This window comes from Spinacia oleracea, chromosome 6 (genome assembly GCF_020520425.1).
Source record: "Spinacia oleracea cultivar Varoflay chromosome 6, BTI_SOV_V1, whole genome shotgun sequence".
Classification (NCBI taxonomy): Eukaryota; Viridiplantae; Streptophyta; class Magnoliopsida; order Caryophyllales; family Amaranthaceae; genus Spinacia; species Spinacia oleracea.
This window is the reverse complement of record NC_079492.1, coordinates 92,999,287-93,017,247: the sequence shown is the minus strand read 5'-3', so window position 1 is coordinate 93,017,247 and position 17,961 is coordinate 92,999,287. Positions and strand designations below refer to the sequence as shown.

At 40.5% G+C, this 17,961-nt stretch overlaps 1 long non-coding RNA gene across 1 annotated transcript; it reads right to left on the bottom strand.

Annotated features, from left to right (window-relative positions):
* Nucleotides 1-925: 925 nt before the first annotated feature.
* LOC130464197 (uncharacterized) lies at nucleotides 926-6,251 on the bottom strand. The gene is made up of 4 exons (XR_008924543.1): nucleotides 2,083-6,251; nucleotides 1,853-2,002; nucleotides 1,680-1,778; nucleotides 926-1,601 (listed from the first exon to the last, which is right to left on the bottom strand). It is a non-coding gene; the product is annotated as an uncharacterized lncRNA (long non-coding RNA).
* Between the last annotated feature and the right edge of the window lie 11,710 nt (nucleotides 6,252-17,961).

The following is a 17,961-nucleotide window of genomic DNA, read 5'->3' as shown; positions in this document are numbered from 1 at the left end:
TCTGCCATATACAACAGCACTCAAAAGTGGAGGCTTCAAGCCCAAATATCTTTCAAAGCCCAAGAAAAAGTGTTCTTCAACACTGGGCAGGCATGGCTCTAGCATAATGGGCCACCCCAATATGGCACTAAACTCTTCAGGGAGGGGACATACCTCATTATTCCCAAAGTGGAAGACATGATAATTTGGATCCTAAGCCTCCAAAGCAACAATAATGAAGTGCACATCCAGCTTTACAAACCGGAAGGAGGCGAGCACCCCAAGATGCATGCCATCAAGCTCCCTTTTCTCCAATTTGCCTAGCGAACCAAGCCACGAGTTCAAGGCATTTTCAAAGGACATAGCCATATTCTCTCTTCTTTTTCGTAAGGAAGCAGTATACAAGGAATAGCAGGGAATGATTGATGCAAGAAATGATCCGAAATACTCCCTATTTATACAAAAGTCGGCTTGCACGACAGCCCAGTGGCGCCAGGCGCCATGTCTTGCGCCACGCGCAGGGGCCTGCAACGAAGGACGAGGCCACCGTCCTCTTTTATGGTTCCGAGTACACACTCTTTGGTGTTTCGGACAGCAAAGTACAACCTCCATTATTCAAGATTCCAAAGCGCAAGCCGCGCAATTTCAAGCAGTCCGGATCAACGCTTCGGGCCGATTTCGGTTCAATTTATTCAAAATTCAAGCATTCTAGTCCTAGATCGGCGTCCTAAGTCGAGTCTGCATATGCATAGCAAAAGTTGAATATACTTTGACTTGCGCTTTTCCTAACCAAAAAACCTCAGTCAAAGTGGGGGCTTATAGTGGGTATATACACCCAAAAAAATGGGGCAAATTTTTTCAAATTTTTTCGCAAAATTATCATGCATGCATATAGCTACAAATTTCCAAGGCACACACAACGCGTACAAGTTCAAACATATAAAAGCCAATCTTCAAAAAATTTCCAAATCAATTCAAGATCAAAACCATACAACCATACAAAATTCAAGTTTCAAACCATAGAAATCCATACAAATACAATCCAGCCTATACAAAATCAACCCAGACAAGGTGGAACTCGCTACCATGCAGGGTCAGTCTGAATCATCATCAGCGGTGATGTCAACCACATGCGTCATGTCTCTGTTCCGCCTCCTAAGGCGCTCCAGATCCTGATCCAGCTCCGTCCCAGGGGTATTAGGATCCTGCTCCAAGATACGAAGAGTGCCAGGAGAGGGATGAACTCCCTGCTGAGGAGAAGGATACTGATAAGGCGGCGGCATCGCCATGAACTGGTACGGCGCAAACATCTGAGCCTGACGCATCCTCTCCATCTCCGCATAGTATGCCCATGAATCTTCACCCTAAGGCTGAGGACCACTCCCTCCGAAGTAGTAACCGGGAGGAGAAACAAAGGGCCTCGAACTGCTTGCACCTCCAAACGAATGCCTGGTAGGATCAGCATGTACAAAATGGAAAGCTCACCGCTCAGCATCAGAATGCCTCTGATGGGCACCAGCACCAGACCCCTGTCCCAGCTCCAAGCTCGGACCCTCCTGCCTCAAGGACGTCTCCGCCTGGGGCTCCCTATCAACGGAACCTCTACGGTCTCGACGGCGCTCCTATACAAAATACAAGTTCAAGAATCAACATCAAAGTTCAAATTTCCAGAATACAAATTTCAAGATCAAGTAAAGCACCTCTCTGTCCCGGCCATAAAGCTTCCTGGTCAGCTTGGCACAATGCCTCTTCCAGGAATCAATCAAGAGCATCCAGCGACGTACTCTCGTCCGAGGCGCCTGCATACAAAATTCAAGATCAATTCCCAGATACAAGATTACAATCAGTTTCAAGAAAATGCAACAGTACTCACAGCGGCATAATGCTCAGGTATAGCATCATACGATCTCCGGTGCGGAGGAGAAGCTACAGGAATGGTCACCTCCACCTGTTCCCCGTCCGAGTTCTCATAGCGGAGGATCCTATCAGCATGGGGAATGTCCTCAGGATCAACCTCCTCCTCCTACATACAATCATACAATCAATTCAACATACAAGAATACAAAAATACAAGAATACAAGATACAAAGTTCAAAAGCTCACCGGCAGTACGAAGCGTACTGGTGGAGCCAGCCTCCTCAGGAAGTCATCATAGCTACCCTTCCTGTGTACAAAGTCCCTCCAAGAACGGCAAACAGCATCGCCCCTAGCATTCACATAGAGCCGGGCAAGCTCTTCATTCGGCTATTTTATCCTGAGATCCCGCAAGGTCACCAGTGAGACTACTATCTATCAATACCAGGTACAACATTCAAGAAAATTTTCAAAATGTGCCTCAAAATGGCACGGCAATGGGTGCTTATATAGCACAGCCCCGCGTTGGACGCGGAGCCCTGCGCCCAGCGCTGCATGCGCAGATTCCGCCGTGCACGGTCTCCCGTGCTGATTGCACATCCTTTACTGCTACGGTCTTCTGCACCAAGCATCAAACGTCGCATCAGGCCATCTTTCGAAAATGCGGGTATACACCTGTATCTCCAAGTACAAACAGATGAATATTTCAAGAATACAAAGTCCAAAAAATACAATGACTCAGGCGTTCGACTCCCAACGGACCCAAGCTCCAGGAAAGTCAGCCGAAATTTGAAAATCTTAGGGCCAGTGAAAAGCTCTTATCCCCAGCAAAGCACATCCCCAACGGATCAACTCCGGGCGTTCAAAATTCAAAAATTCAAGATTCAAGATTCAAAATTCAAGGTTCAAAAATTCAAAGATTCAAAATTTTTGATGCCAAGCTTCGTCCCAATTCAAAGACGGAAGTGCAGTACAAATACAAATCGGAGTCATCACTGCCGCACGGAGGTAGACTCTATCCTTTTTTCTAACGCTTGTTTTGTGCAGGTACCGGCGTACAAAGAGTGGTCTTGATTGCAGAACATCTTGATCATTCTCCGTCCCTTTCGAAATACTTTGACTTGCGCTTTCTCGACCGAACGCTCAGTCAAAGTGGGGGATTATGTAGACACCTAATTTGTGTCTCCCCTCTGGGATGATGAAGATACCATTATCCTTACTAGGCGGTTGGAGCAACTCCGTGCAGAAATCCCAATTGCTAAGAACATCTCCAAAATACAAGATCCAAAATCCAATTCCCGAGACCGTTCCCCTTTCGGAACTCGGTACAAAATACAAGTTTCAAAATCCAATTTCAAAATCCAAGTACAATCTCATCTAGTAGACCATTCCATTGGTTTTACTAGGCCTTTTCCACTCAAAATCATATAAGGCAAGTCAAATTCGGGCGCCGACCCACAAAACCGAGCAAGCCGGGCCTCGTCCCGTAAAACCGAAGTTCAAAACCCGAAACGGCTTGTTTTTAGACGCAAAATCAAGTCTTAACCTCCAAGAAAACACTACACGCAAAACATCGTACTATTCGTACGAAGGTACACCCATACAAGATAAATCAAGGACGACATCTTTCCGTCCTTTTTGGCGGCATTCATGCCACGTCACCAGCGCCCAGCGGTGCCAGCTGCGTGCTGCGCTGGCGATGGCTGGCGTTTTGCGGCCATTTTTCCTATAAAAACCCCCTCATTCCCAGCATTATGGGAGGCAGATTTCAAATACAACGTCGTAATACCAAAATTACGCTTCAAAATACAAATCAAAATCCTTCAAAAAACACATATAAACTACAAATTCTAAGCAATTGGGAGCTCTAAAAGGAATTCTTGCCTAAACCTAAATAGGTAATTCCGAATCCCACTATATTCAATCATGTTCCTTTGATTTTCCTACTTCAAATTGTTAGGTTATGATACATATGAATAAACATAAATCATGCGGAAAAACCATAAAGCCAGGAAACATATTATTTACACATAATCATTTAGGATAATTCAGATGCATACACTTTGTAGCGTGCCCTCCCTAGCTGCGCCCGAACCGAACAAGAACAAGTCTTTAGGACTCCAAGTGTCGTCCCTCCGTAGATAGTCCACAGCACGTCCTGAAGGAAATAGTGCCCTTGGTCCAAGTATGCATATAATATTAAGTCTAATAAATGCGGTTCAGTATTAATTAGCAAGTTAATAATTCAGTGAGATCAAGTGAGCTGAATGCCTAGCTAGAGGCCGCTTCAGTTCAAGTGGAATTAATGATATTAATCCACAGCTTACTCTTGACTGAACCCGTAGGGTCACACAAATAGTACGTAAACGGATCAAGTATTTAATGGCATTAAATACTCCATCTATGGATATTCGGAATCGACGGATCTTGGTTTCAGTTGGAGCTGAGATCGTCACAGGCAAGAAATGAATACTCCGGAAACGATGATATTGCCGGAAACGGAAATATGTATCGTATCGGAAATATAAATATTATCCAAGTCGTAGATATTGCCGGAAACGGAAACATGGTACGTATCGGAAAATATTATCGGAAATGGAAATATTGCCGGAATCGGAAATATTGCCGGAAACGGAAATATTGTCAGAATCGGAAATATTATCGGAATCGGAAAATAATTCCGGAAACGGAAATATTAAATATTTGTTCGAAACGGAAATTAATTCCGGAATCGGAAATATTAAATGTTGTTCGTATCGGAAATGAATTCCGGAATCGGGAATTTAATCGGAAGCGTATCGTACGAATTAGCATTGGACGAGGCCCGCTAGACGAAGGCCCAGCACGAAGCCAGGCCATCGCCCAGCGAGCCGCACGCAGCAACGCACGCCTCGACCAGGCCCAGCGCAAGGCCAGGCCCAGCCAAGGGCGCGCGCGCGCGCAGCACCGCACATGGGCTGTGCGCTTGTCGTGGGCCGCAAGGCCTGCGCGGGTGCACGGCTTGTACGATGCGTTTGCGGGAAATCCTAATCCTATTAGGATTCGTGCGAAGATTAAAATCCTAATCCTATTAGATTTGCTTTGTTATTTAGAGTCCTAATAAAGTTCTAATTAACAAATCCACATCCTAGTAGGATTACAATTCCTTTTCCATACCTCTATAAATAAGGGCCTAGGGTAGACCTGTCAAACGGGTCGGGTCGGGTCAGTGTCGGTCAACTTCGGGTTCGGGTTTTATCGGGTCGGTCACTTTCGGGTTCGGGTTGATAAATGTTTGTTCAAGACCCAGAGTTTTCGGGTTCGGGTTGACCCAACGGGTTGAGAGCTTTTATTAAACTTTTTTATTATGTATTATTTTTTATTATTATATGTTTTTTTACGGATTCGGATTGACCCAACGGGTTAAATGATTATTATTATTACTATTAGTTACTCGTATAATGAACCTAGATGTGCATGAAATTAAAAGCATTTTAAATTTTTAACATTGAGAGATCCAATTGATAATAATATAGTATCGTCTGCTCATTAAATAGTAATGATGTCAGATTATCAGGTGCATTTTAAAGTTACACCAATTGGACATTTTAACAATAGTAGTAAAATCAAGTGTAAAGCATTTTAATAAAGAGAGATGAAATCATTTTAACAATGTTCAAAATCAAGTAGACAAATATCAGGATCAACCTGGTACTGTATGTGCTTAATTACAACTGCAACACAAGGACTCAACTAGCCTGAGTGATATAACATCAACTGCTAAAGAAACCCAAGAAACATAATTAAAGTTCGGGAGTTGAGAAAGGAAGATATGGAGTGAGCCAAAAATCATAGCCATTGTTCCTAGTGGCCTTGTCCCTTGTAACATAAATTACAATTTAACAACTTAAATTCACTTCTTGTATTAGCATTTGCTTCGCAAGTTCCCAATTCAAGAATGTGGAGTACGTGGCTTTTCAAAATGTTAAGCTTTAAAACACATAGACTCACAGAGTAATATAGCTAAGCTAGGGGTACTTGTTCATCGATCTAATGTTGTGGTTGAGCAATTTAGAACCGCTACCTCCCAATTTCTAGAGAAATACAACAGCAAGCATGAAAGAATCAGCAGCAAGCAACAAGCATGAAAGCAGCAGCAGCCTTGGTCGATAAACCAGAGAGGATGAGAAAGCATGAAAGCAGCAGCAGCCTTGGTCGATAAACCAGAGAGGATGAGAGCTTAGATATGCGGCCAGTAAACCAGGGAGGATGAGAGCTTGAGAGGAAAGAGAGATAGTGTTTGGGCGTTTGACGACTCCTGAGTATGATACTTTAGTTTTAGGGTTTTTTGAGATTTTGGGTTGTTTTTTCAAAAAAAATCTAAAAAAAATAAAAAATCATTTAACCACTAAACCCAACGGGTCATACCGGACCCGACCCGTTTTGGACCCGAAAATTCCGGGTTGCTCGGGTTCGGATAAAAACGGGTTTCGGGTTGGAAAATCTTGTTCAAGACCCGCTTTTTTCGGGTCGGATTCGGGTCGGTTTTCGGGTCGGGTCGATTTTTGACAGGTCTAGCCTAGGGTCATTATTTGTACATACAATTCAAGTATTCAAAGTGATTTTTGAGAGCAAAAATCCAGTCATATAATTGCCTACATTAGCCGAAAATTCTAAGTACCTTAAGGGCGATTCTAGTTGGTCAAGCTTAAGGCGGATCCGGACGTGCTGTGGACTATCTACGGAGGGACGACATTTGGAGTCCTAAAGACTTGTTCTTGTTCGGTTCGGGCGCAGCTAGGGAAGGCACGCAACAAAGTGTATGCATCTAAACTATGCTAAATGATTATGTGTAAATAATATGCTTTCCTGGCTTTATGGTTTTTCCGCATAATTTATGAATTGTCATATGTATCATAACCTAACAGTGGTATCACGAGCCTCTTATTATTTTCATAATCTAAATTGCATGAACATGGTTAAATATTACAAATTTGCAAGAATTAAAAGGGGTGATTAATTTTCGTAATTGTTAATTAATTGCAAATTGCGTTTATTTAATTATACGTACGCAGTTTTTCGGCAGTTTCTTCGTTACTCATCCAAATCGAGTGATTTTTGTGTCAATTCCGCATGTAAAAGGCATTCTAAAATTTTGACAAAATTAGTATTTTTCGGCCGAACCCAGAATTCTCAAATTCGAAGCCTAACTATGACTTTTCGGAGGTTTTAGTTTTTCGAATGCAAAATTTCGTAAATTTAAGATGTTAAATTAAATATTTGCGATTCTTGTTGATAAATCTTGAATTTTTGGTTGACCTACTGTATATGTTTAACAAGTTTGAATGCCTAGCCTTGTTAATTATGCAATCTAATTTGTAATTATGATTAATTTGTTGAAAATTGGAATAATTTAGAATTAATTTGATTTTCATAATTAGTTATAATTTAATTAGATACCTATGATTAAAAACCACCATAAAAATTATAAATTTATGTTAAATTTTAAATTTTTATGACCTAGACTTGAATCCATGTTAATCGGAAATCAATTAAATAATAAATTTTCGATTTTTTCGCCCTAAAATTATGAAATTAATATTGTTTATTAATTTGTCATTAATTTTGAATATAAATTTTTAATTTTTATGCGACTCGCTCATATAACTTGCACGCACAAAGCAATGGACGCTACATGTTACCCTTAAGGGGTGTTGTATAGTGCGGGCATGCGACGACGAGCAAGGGAGCTCGTCGCCCATGCGGTACGAATGCAGCGAGCAAGGGCATGGTGCACGAGCACAAGGCAGCAGCCCTGCCTTGTGTCGTGGGCTGTGAGCAATGGGCGAATGGGCGAGAGCGAGAGCAAGGCACGAGCAGTCGCGTGTGGGCAGCAAGCGAGCTGCGCCACAGCGCGCACTACCTCGCGCAAGCATGCGGAGCCTCGCGCGCAGCGAGCGCTAGTGTGCGTGCAACGAGCGCTGCGCCCAGCGATGGCGTACAGCGTGCTTGTTGCGACGTGCGACGAGCGCTGCGCCCAGCGATGGCGAGCAGGTTGCTTGTTGCGACGTGCGACGAGCGCTGCGCCCAGCGATGGGCTGCGGCAGCATGCTTGTTGCGTCGAGCGCTGGCGCGCGCAGCGAGCACCAGCTCGCGTGTTCGATTGATGCCTTGCGATGGTGAGCAACAGCGATGCGACGCAGCGCATGGGCTGCGCGCACAAGGCCAGCGATGGCTGTGTGCGTGTGGCCCATGGGCGTGCGTTGCGTGGGATTGTTGCGTTGCGATTAGATCGTTTTGAAATTTTAATTTGAAATTTTCAGTTTACGTAATTTTAATTAATTTTAAAATTAATAATTTAAATTATTTTCTTGGATTTTAATTTTGAATATTGTAATTATAATAAATTTTATTTATTCTAATTATTTTACTAAAATTAAAATCATGAATTAATTTAAATACGACTGAAATTAAATTAAACTTTTTGGATTCAATTATAAATTTATATGAGCTTTAAATTTTAATTAAATTTGTATGTTTCCGGTTAGACTAGAAATACATTTTTATGTTTAAAATTAGTAAAGCATATGAATTTATTGGTTTAAGTGGGAGCCCTTTTTAGTTATAAACTCTTGATTAGGTCTACAAATCCTTAAGGTTAAAACAACTTGATTAGAATTAATAAGGACTGAATAATTTGTAGATTATTGGTGCCCTTGATTAATTGCTGCAAATGTTTATGTGATGCATAATGTGTTTTACTAACCAGCTATGTGGGCCATTCATGATAATGAATGGGTGAATGGTATATATTGTATATGTACTGTTTTGCAGGTTATGAAGTGACTAGTATGGCCCAAATAGGATAGAAAATATGGTCTGCGTACCATTAATTTGAATGTAATTGGTCTAAAGTACCAAAGTTGTTTTTCAATCAAATATGGTCTGCGTACCATCAAATAGTTGTAATTAGTTTTAATTATAGCTTATCCTATTTGAAGAAAATGGTGCCTCCCAGGGAGATTTTCAAGACAGACTTTGAAGTTAAAGCTTCAAGATGAAGTCGGGCCATACTAGATCACATTTATCTTATGCATGTTTTAAGTTATTTATTGCTTTTAAATATGTCTTAAAATGCATGAGATCAAAAGCTTGATTATGTTGCATGATTAAGGATTTTAGTTCACTTAAAATCTAACCAACATAGTAAGAGCCTTAAGTTCCAAACTTATAAATTGAGTTAAAAGGTGCCATGCCAAAATATACACTTGCTTGGATATCCTTTACATCAATCTAGTAATAGTTTTCGCTCAGCGAGGTGTTACTTATTGGTCCTAAAGGGGCAAACACAAATAATTGTGAGTACATGTTAGTTTTGGTGAAACTCAACGATATAAGTAAGGAGCCCTTTTATGTCGTGGCAAAATCGATAGGTTTACCTAATAAGTTCTTAGACGTACCTATCAACCAAGAATAGTTTCTAGACTATTAGCAAAAGGCTTTTGCTTACCTAAGATGTTTTAGGATTAAGTCGACAAACTGTGCTTAGTTCTTCAATGATTTTAGGATCTTGGAATCATTTTATTCACACCTGCCGGAACACATAACTTGAATAAAATGCTTAATGAACATTGAATTATGCATGTATGCTAGAATTTAAGTTTATTAAGAGAAACTGTGAATGGTTATTTATTTGTTTATTCTTTTCAATTGTAGTTTTAAATATGGCAAACAACAATTCATTCAACATTCGATCAATTCTCGAAAAGGAGAAGTTGAGCGAGAAAAACTTCCTTGACTGGCAAAGGAACTTGCAAATAGTTCTTATGCAGGAAGAAAAGGAGTATGTCCTAGAAGAGGCGATGCCCGAAGCCGCAGGCGACGGGGTCACTCAGGCAGCCCTCAATCGTTGGATTGATGCCAACAAGGATGTGAAATGTCTAATGCTCGCCACCATGAGTGCAGATCTGCAGAAAACGTTCATCAACTCAGATGCTTTCACAATCATCAGTGAGTTGAAGAACATGTTCCAAGATCTGGCTCGAGTCGAAAGATTCGAGACTCATAGGAAAATTCTTGAGACCAAGCTTAAGAAACGCGAGCCCGTAAGTCCACATGTTCTCAAAATGATTGGACTCATTGAGAATATGAGTCGGCTGGATCAGCAATTTTCTCAGGAAATGGCTATAGACACCATCCTCCATTCTCTTCATAGCGGGTATGATCAGTTCAAACTGAACTACAGTATGAATAGTCTGGACAAAACGCTCACTGAGCTTCATGGTATGCTGAAGACCGCTGAAAAGACGCTCAAAAGTGATAAGCAGGATGTGCTTATGGTGCGTGGGGGCAAGTACAAGAAATCTGGAAAGAAGAGGAATGCTAAGAAAGGTGGCAACAAGGCCAGCCCAACTAAGCAAACTGGCGCCAAATCTGTAAAGAGGAAGCTCAGTCAACCCACTTCTGAATCTGAATGCTTCTACTGCAAGAAGAAGGGGCATTGGAAGAGAGATTGCTTGAAGCTAAAGGAAGATCAGAAGAACGGAACAGTCGTTCCATCTTCAGGTATTTTCGTTATAGACTGTATACTTGCTAATTCAACTTATTGCGTATTAGATACAGGTTGTGGCTCACACTTATGTTCCAATCCAAAGGGACTAAGAAGAAGTAGAAAGTTAAGCAAGGGTGAAGTCGACCTACGAGTGGGAAATGGAGCACGGATTGCTGCATTAGCTGTAGGAACTTATTATTTGTCGTTGCTCTCCGGGCTAGTTTTGGAACTGGAAGAGTGTTTCCATGTTCCAAGTCTTACTAAAAACATCATTTCTGTTTCTTGCTTAGATGCTAAGGGATTTTCCTTTTTGATAAAAGACAATAGTTGTTCGTTTTATTTTAAAGAGATGTTTTATGGATCTGCTAGATTAGTCAATGGACTTTATTTATTAGATCACGACAAACAAGTATATAACATAAATACCAAAAAGGCCAAAAAGGATGATTCAGATCTCACCTATCTGTGGCATTGTCGATTAGGCCATATAAACTTGAAACGCTTAGAAAGACTTCAAAAGGAAGGAATTCTAGAACCATTTGACTTAGAGGATTATGGTAAATGCGAATCATGTTTACTTGGCAAATTGACAAAGCAACCTTTCTCTAAAGTTGGAGAAAGAGCAAATGAACTATTGGGTTTAATCCATACAGATGTATGTGGACCAATGAGTACAAATGCTAGAGGTGGTTTCAGCTACTTTATCACTTTCACTGATGACTTCAGTAGATATGGTTATGTCTACCTAATGAAGCATAAGTCTGAATCCTTTGACAAATTCAAGGAATTTCAGAGTGAAGTAGAGAATCAATTAGGCAAGAAGATTAAGGCACTGCGGTTTGACAGAGGCGGTGAATATCTGAGCTATGAATTTGATGACCATCTGAAAGAATGTGGAATTCTATCAGAATTGACTCCTCCTGGAACACCACAATGGAACGGTGTGTCGGAACGGAGGAACAGAACCTTGCTAGACATGGTCAGGTCAATGATGGGTCAGGCCAAACTTCCATTAGAATTTTGGGGACATGCACTAAATACAGCTGCACTCACTATAAATAGAGCTCCGTCTAAAGCTGTCAAAAAGACTCCATATGAATTATGGTTTGGAAAGCCTCCAAATGTGTCTTTTCTTAAGATTTGGGGATGTGAAGTATACGTCAAACGATTAATTTCAGACAAACTTCATCCAAAATCTGACAAATGTATCCTTGTGGGCTATCCAAAGGAAACAAAGGGGTATTACTTCTACAATACATCTGAGAACAAGGTGTTTGTTGCTCGAGATGGTGTCTTTTTGGAGAAAGATCACATTTCCAAAATGACAACTGGGAGAAAAGTAGACCTCGAAGAAATTCGAGTCGAACAACAAACTCTAGAGAATGCTCAAGATGACATTCAGGATGAAACTCAGAGATCTTTACAAGAATCTGGTGAGAATCATGGTCAATCTAGAAATGTTACCCCGCGTAGATCGCAAAGATATAGATCTCAACCGGAAAGGTACTTAGGTATTTTGACGAACGAGAGCTATGACGTTCTATTACTTGAAAGTGATGAACCTGCGACTTACAAACAAGCTATGACGAGCCCTAGCTCCAAGCAATGGCAAGAAGCCATGCAATCTGAATTAGACTCCATGTATGAAAACTAAGTATGGAATTTGGTCGATTTTCCAGATGGCTACCAAGCCATTGGAAGCAAATGGGTTTTCAAACTGAAAAAGGACAAGGATGGGAAACTTGAAGTTTTCAAAGCTATATTGGTTGCAAAAGGTTACAGGCAAGTCCACGGTGTGGATTACGATGAAACCTTTTCACCAGTTGCAATGCTAAAGTCTATTCGGATAATGTTAGCAATCGCTGCATATTACGATTACGAAATATGGCAGATGGATGTCAAAACTGCTTTCTTAAATGGTGTTTTAACAGAAACTGTGTTTATGACACAGCCTGAAGGTTTTGAGGATCCAAAGAATGCTAAAAAGGTATGCAAGCTAAAGAAGTCAATCTACAGATTGAAGCAGGCATCCAGGAGCTGGAATATACGTTTTGATGAAGCAATCAGTGACTTTGGTTTCATCAAGAACGCAGACGAATCTTGTGTATACAAGAAGGTCAGTGGGAGCAAAATTTCTTCCCTAGTATTATATGTCGACGACATATTACTTATCGGAAATGACATTCCTATGTTGAACTCTGTCAAGATTTGGCTTGGGAAATGTTTTTCGATGAAAGATCTAGGAGAAGCACAGTACATATTGGGCATCAAGATTTACAGAGATAGATCTAAAAAGATGATTGGACTTAGTCAAAGCACTTATATCAATAAGGTGCTTGATAGGTTCAAGATGGCAGACTCCAAGCGAGGCTACCTACCCATGTCTCATGGAATAACTCTAAGCAAGACTCAGTGCCCAAAAACACTTGATGAGCGTAGACGAATGAATGGGATTCCATATGCATCATTGATTGGTTCAATAATGTATGCTATGATATGTACACGCCCGGATGTTGCGTACGCACTCAGTGCTACGAGCAGATACCAGTCAGACCCAGGAGAGGCGCATTGGACTGCTGCCAAGAATATTCTGAAGTACCTGAAAAGGCACAAAGATGACTTCCTGGTCTATGGTGGAGATAATGAATTAATTGTTAAAGGCTATACGGACGCAAGTTTCCAAACCGACAAAGATGATTTCAGATCACAGTCTAGGTTTGTCTTCTGCCTCAACAGAGGTGCAATAAGCTGGAAAAGTGCTAAGCAAAGCACCATTGCGGATTCTACAACTGAAGCGGAGTACATTGCTGCACATGAAGCAGCAAAGGAAGCTATATGGCTAAGGAAGTTCATAGGTGAACTTGGTGTAGTCCCCTCCATTAAAGGACCAATAGCCCTGTATTGTGATAATAACGGAGCTATTGCACAGGCAAAGGAGCCTAGACATCACTAGAGAGTCAAGCATGTACTTCGTAGATTTCACCTTCTACGAGAGTTCATTGAAAGAAAAGAAGTCGAGATAAACAAGATTGGAACTGATGACAACATATCAGATCCATTGACTAAACCTCTGCCGCAGGCGAAGCACAACTCGCACACTGCAGCTTTGGGAATCAAGCATATTGGAGAATGGCTTTGATATCCCTGTTTAATGTTTTAAAGTTTTAGAGTTTAAATCTTTGTAAAACATTATTGGTTAATCATTCACAATAAATGAAAAGAATTCATTTTTCCATTTAATTTGTGGTTTATTAAATGATGAGTCCCTTCAATTTGACGATATATTCAAGATAGACTGTCAGGACCAGTCCTGTGACTAAGAAATGTCTATCAAGTGAACTTGAATGTCAAAGGTTGAAAATGGTCCCTAGTCGGAGTTTTCTATAAAATTGAACGCATAGAAAACGTTAGACGATTAGAATGCAAGATGATAGTAGTTCTGTTTCTTGAACTATGTGGACATGGCAATGTCATAATCATTTGCATAGATACTTACTTTGGGAAGACTAGTATCGGACAAGACCTATGAAACTTTACTGTAAGAGATGAAAATCTTTCATAAGTAAATTTCATTAAAATTATTAGACACTAAATCCTCAATACCTGAGTGATTTGAGATTACTTGTTTGAGAACTGGTTGCTTTGACGTTGACCAACCGTCGCACCGTAAAAGGAGGCTATAAAGGCAACGCTCAGGTAATCACCTATCAAACGAAGTCTAATCTCAAGATCGCAAGATTAGGATTGTCCTCCCATAAATCGGGATGAGATGCTTAAAAGTTGTACAAGGCCACTCGGAGAGCTAGAAACTGTGAAATGCATGGCCGTGCTCGGATGAATCATAGGCTATGATTATCTGTTTATTTGATCAGTTGAACTCTGAAATCGAGGAACACCTCTGGACATAATAAGGATGACAACTCTTACCTTATGTTCAAGAGAAAGCATCGAGCGACAAAGGAATTAGGAAATGCACACTTGTCCCTAAGGACAAGTGGGAGACTGAAGGAAATAGTGCCCTTGGTCCAAGTATGCATATAATATTAAGTCTAATAAATGCGGTTCAGTATTAATTAACAAGTTAATAATTCAGTGAGATCAAGTGAGTTGAATGCCTAGCTAGAGGCCGCTTCAGTTCAAGTGGAATTAATGATATTAATCCACAGCTTACTCTTGACTGAACCCGTAGGGTCACACAAATAGTACGTAAACGGATCAAGTATTTAATGGCATTAAATACTCCATCTATGGATATTCGGAATCGACGGATCTTGGTTTCAGTGGGAGCTGAGATCGTCACATGCAAGAAATGAATACTCCGGAAACGATGATATTGCCGGAAACGGAAATATGGATCGTCTCAGAAATATAAATATTATCCAAGTCGTAGATGTTGCCGGAAACGGAAACATGGTACGTATCGGAAAATATTATCGGAAATGGAAATATTGCCGGAATCGGAAATATTGCCGGAAACGGAAATATTGTCAGAATCGGAAATATTATCGGAATCGGAAAATAATTCCGGAAACGGAAATATTAAATATTTGTTCGAAACGGAAATTAATTCCGGAATCGGAAATATTAAATGTTGTTCGTATCGGAAATGAATTCCGGAATCGGGAATTTAATCGGAAGCGTATCGTACGAATTAGCATTGGACGAGGCCCGCTAGACGAAGGCCCAGCACGAAGCCAGGCCATCGCCCAGCGAGCCGCACGCAGCAACGCACGCCTCGACCAGGCCCAGCGCAAGGCCAGGACCAGCCAAGGGCGCGCGCGCGCGCAGCACCGCACATGGGCTGTGCGCTTGTCGTGGGCCGCAAGGCCTGCGCGGGTGCACGGCTTGTACGATGCGTGTGCGGGAAATCCTAATCCTATTAGGATTCGTGCGAAGATTAAAATCCTAATCCTATTAGATTTGCTTTGTTATTTAGAGTCCTAATAAAGTTCTAATTAACAAATCCACATCCTAGTAGGATTACAATTCCTTTTCCATACCTCTATAAATAAGGGCCTAGGGTCATTATTTGTACATACAATTCAAGTATTCAAAGTGATTTTTGAGAGCAAAAATTCAGTCATATAATTGCCTACATTAGCCGAAAATTCTAAGTACCTTAAGGGCGATTCTAGTTGGTCAAGCTTAAGGCGGATCCGGACGTGCTGTGGACTATCTACGGAGGGACGACATTTGGAGTCCTAAAGACTTGTTCTTGTTCGGTTCGGGCGCAGCTAGGGAAGGCACGCAACAAAGAGTATGCATCTAAACTATGCTATATGATTATGTGTAAATAATATGTATTCCTGGCTAAATGGTTTTTCCGCATGATTTATGAATTGTCATATGTATCATAACCTAACAGTGGTATCACGAGCCTCTTATTATTTTCATAATCTAAATTGCATGAACATGGTTAAATATTACAAATTTGCAAGAATTAAAAGGGGTGATTAATTTTCGTAATTGTTAATTAATTGCAAATTGCGTTTATTTAATTATACGTACGCAGTTTTTCGGCAGTTTCTTCGTTACTCATCCAAATCGAGTGATTTTTGTGTCAATTCCGCATGTAAAAGGCATTCTAAAATTTTGACAAAATTAGAATTTTCGGCCAAACCCAGAATTCTCAAATTCGAAGCCTAACTATGACTTTTCGGAGGTTTTAGTTTTTCGAATGCAAAATTTCGTAAATTTAAGATGTTAAATTAAATATTTGCGATTCTTGTTGATAAATCTTGAATTTTTGATTGACCTACTGTATATGTTTAACAAGTTTGAATGCCTAGCCTTGTTAATTATGCAATCTAATTTGTAATTATGATTAATTTGTTGAAAATTGGAATAATTTAGAATTAATTTGATTTTCATAATTAGTTATAATTTAATTAGATACCTATGATTAAAAACCACCATAAAAATTATAAATTTATGTTAAATTTTAAATTTTTATGACCTAGACTTGAATCCATGTTAATCGGAAATCAATTAAATAATAAATTTTCGATTTTTCGCCCTAAAATTATGAAATTAATATTATTTATTAATTTGTCATTAATTTTGAATATAAATTTTTAATTTTTATGCGACTCGCTCATATAACTTGCACGCACAAAGCAATGGACGCTACGTGTTACCCTTAAGGGGTGTTGTATAGTGCGGGCATGCGACGACGAGCAAGGGAGCTCGTCGCCCATGCGGTACGAATGCAACGAGCAAGGGCATGGTGCACGAGCACAAGGCAGCAGCCCTGCCTTGTGTCGTGGGCTGTGAGCAATGGGCGAATGGGCGAGGGCGAGAGCAAGGCACGAGCAGTCGCGTGTGGGCAGCAAGCGAGCTGCGCCACAGCGCGCACTGCCTCGCGCAAGCATGCGGAGCCTCGCCCATTTCAATTCCGCAATTTCAATATCGCACCTTTCAATTCCGCAATTTCAATACCGCACTTTCAATATCGCACTTTCAATTCCGCAATTTCAATTCCGCACTTTCAATTCCGCATCTTTACTTGCCTAGTCCTTCTAGGAAATGTGGACCTACTCCCTAGTCCATCTCTAGGGGGTCTTATATTTAGTAATTCCACACTTTATTTACTATTGTGATGTTGCTTTATTTGCTTTATTGCTTTCATCACCATATATGCTAAATACAACAAAATACAAGGTTACATCACGCTTAACAAAGATAATTTCTTGGACAAACCGGTCTTAGGTTCCTTTAAATTAACATTTAAAGCAAAGTGACCACCATACAAAGTAGAGATTCTATTTGTTCTAAAATTCAAACCCACATAGTCTAATCTAGGGTATTTTTCGAAAATGCTATGTCACGTACTTGAATAATTTCTAAAGCTCACGGAATAAGCATCTCGTTCCCGTGCCCGGATCTCACCCATCCGTTTCGAGGATTCAAAGCCTTATCCAAAATAGAGTCACTTGCGGTCTTTCCAAACGAGACTTTAAACAATGTTTGGTAGCAACTTAGCTCCTTCGAGGTACAAAAATACAACGGTTTCTAAAAACCGCCCCCCTTGTAGGGAAAGAGCATACTTGCGATGCACCGAAAACACCCCTTACAGCTACCGGCAGGAACAATCAATACTTTCGCCGAGTTGGAAATGTTGTTCCCTGCTAGATATATTCATGGGTTACAAAGAAGAAAATAATACTAGCATGCATTTAGGACGCATCCAACAAGGCAAAAATGAATCTCTTCATATTTATGTACGACGCTTTAATTTGAAATTAGGGCATATTTCGGACCTACTAGATGGAGTAGCCTTTGAAAATTTCTTTCGAGGTCTTACAAAGGGATCCTTCAAATTTGACATGGTCAAAAAAAGTGTAAAGACCACCTGATAAACCCCAACGGAAAGACAAATTAAACTGAAAAGAAGAATAGTCGTCCAAATGGAATATGGGCTATTGATGACAAGGGATTCAAGGCTAAGTCCTTGCCTAGACAGAAGATATGACGACCATTCAATAGGAGAAATTTGAATAAAATATCGATCTTTACACTATTTTTTTAGATGTCAATGACCAGTATGAGATCGATCGTCCATTTCCTATAAAATCATCTATTGAAACCCGTGTCAGCAT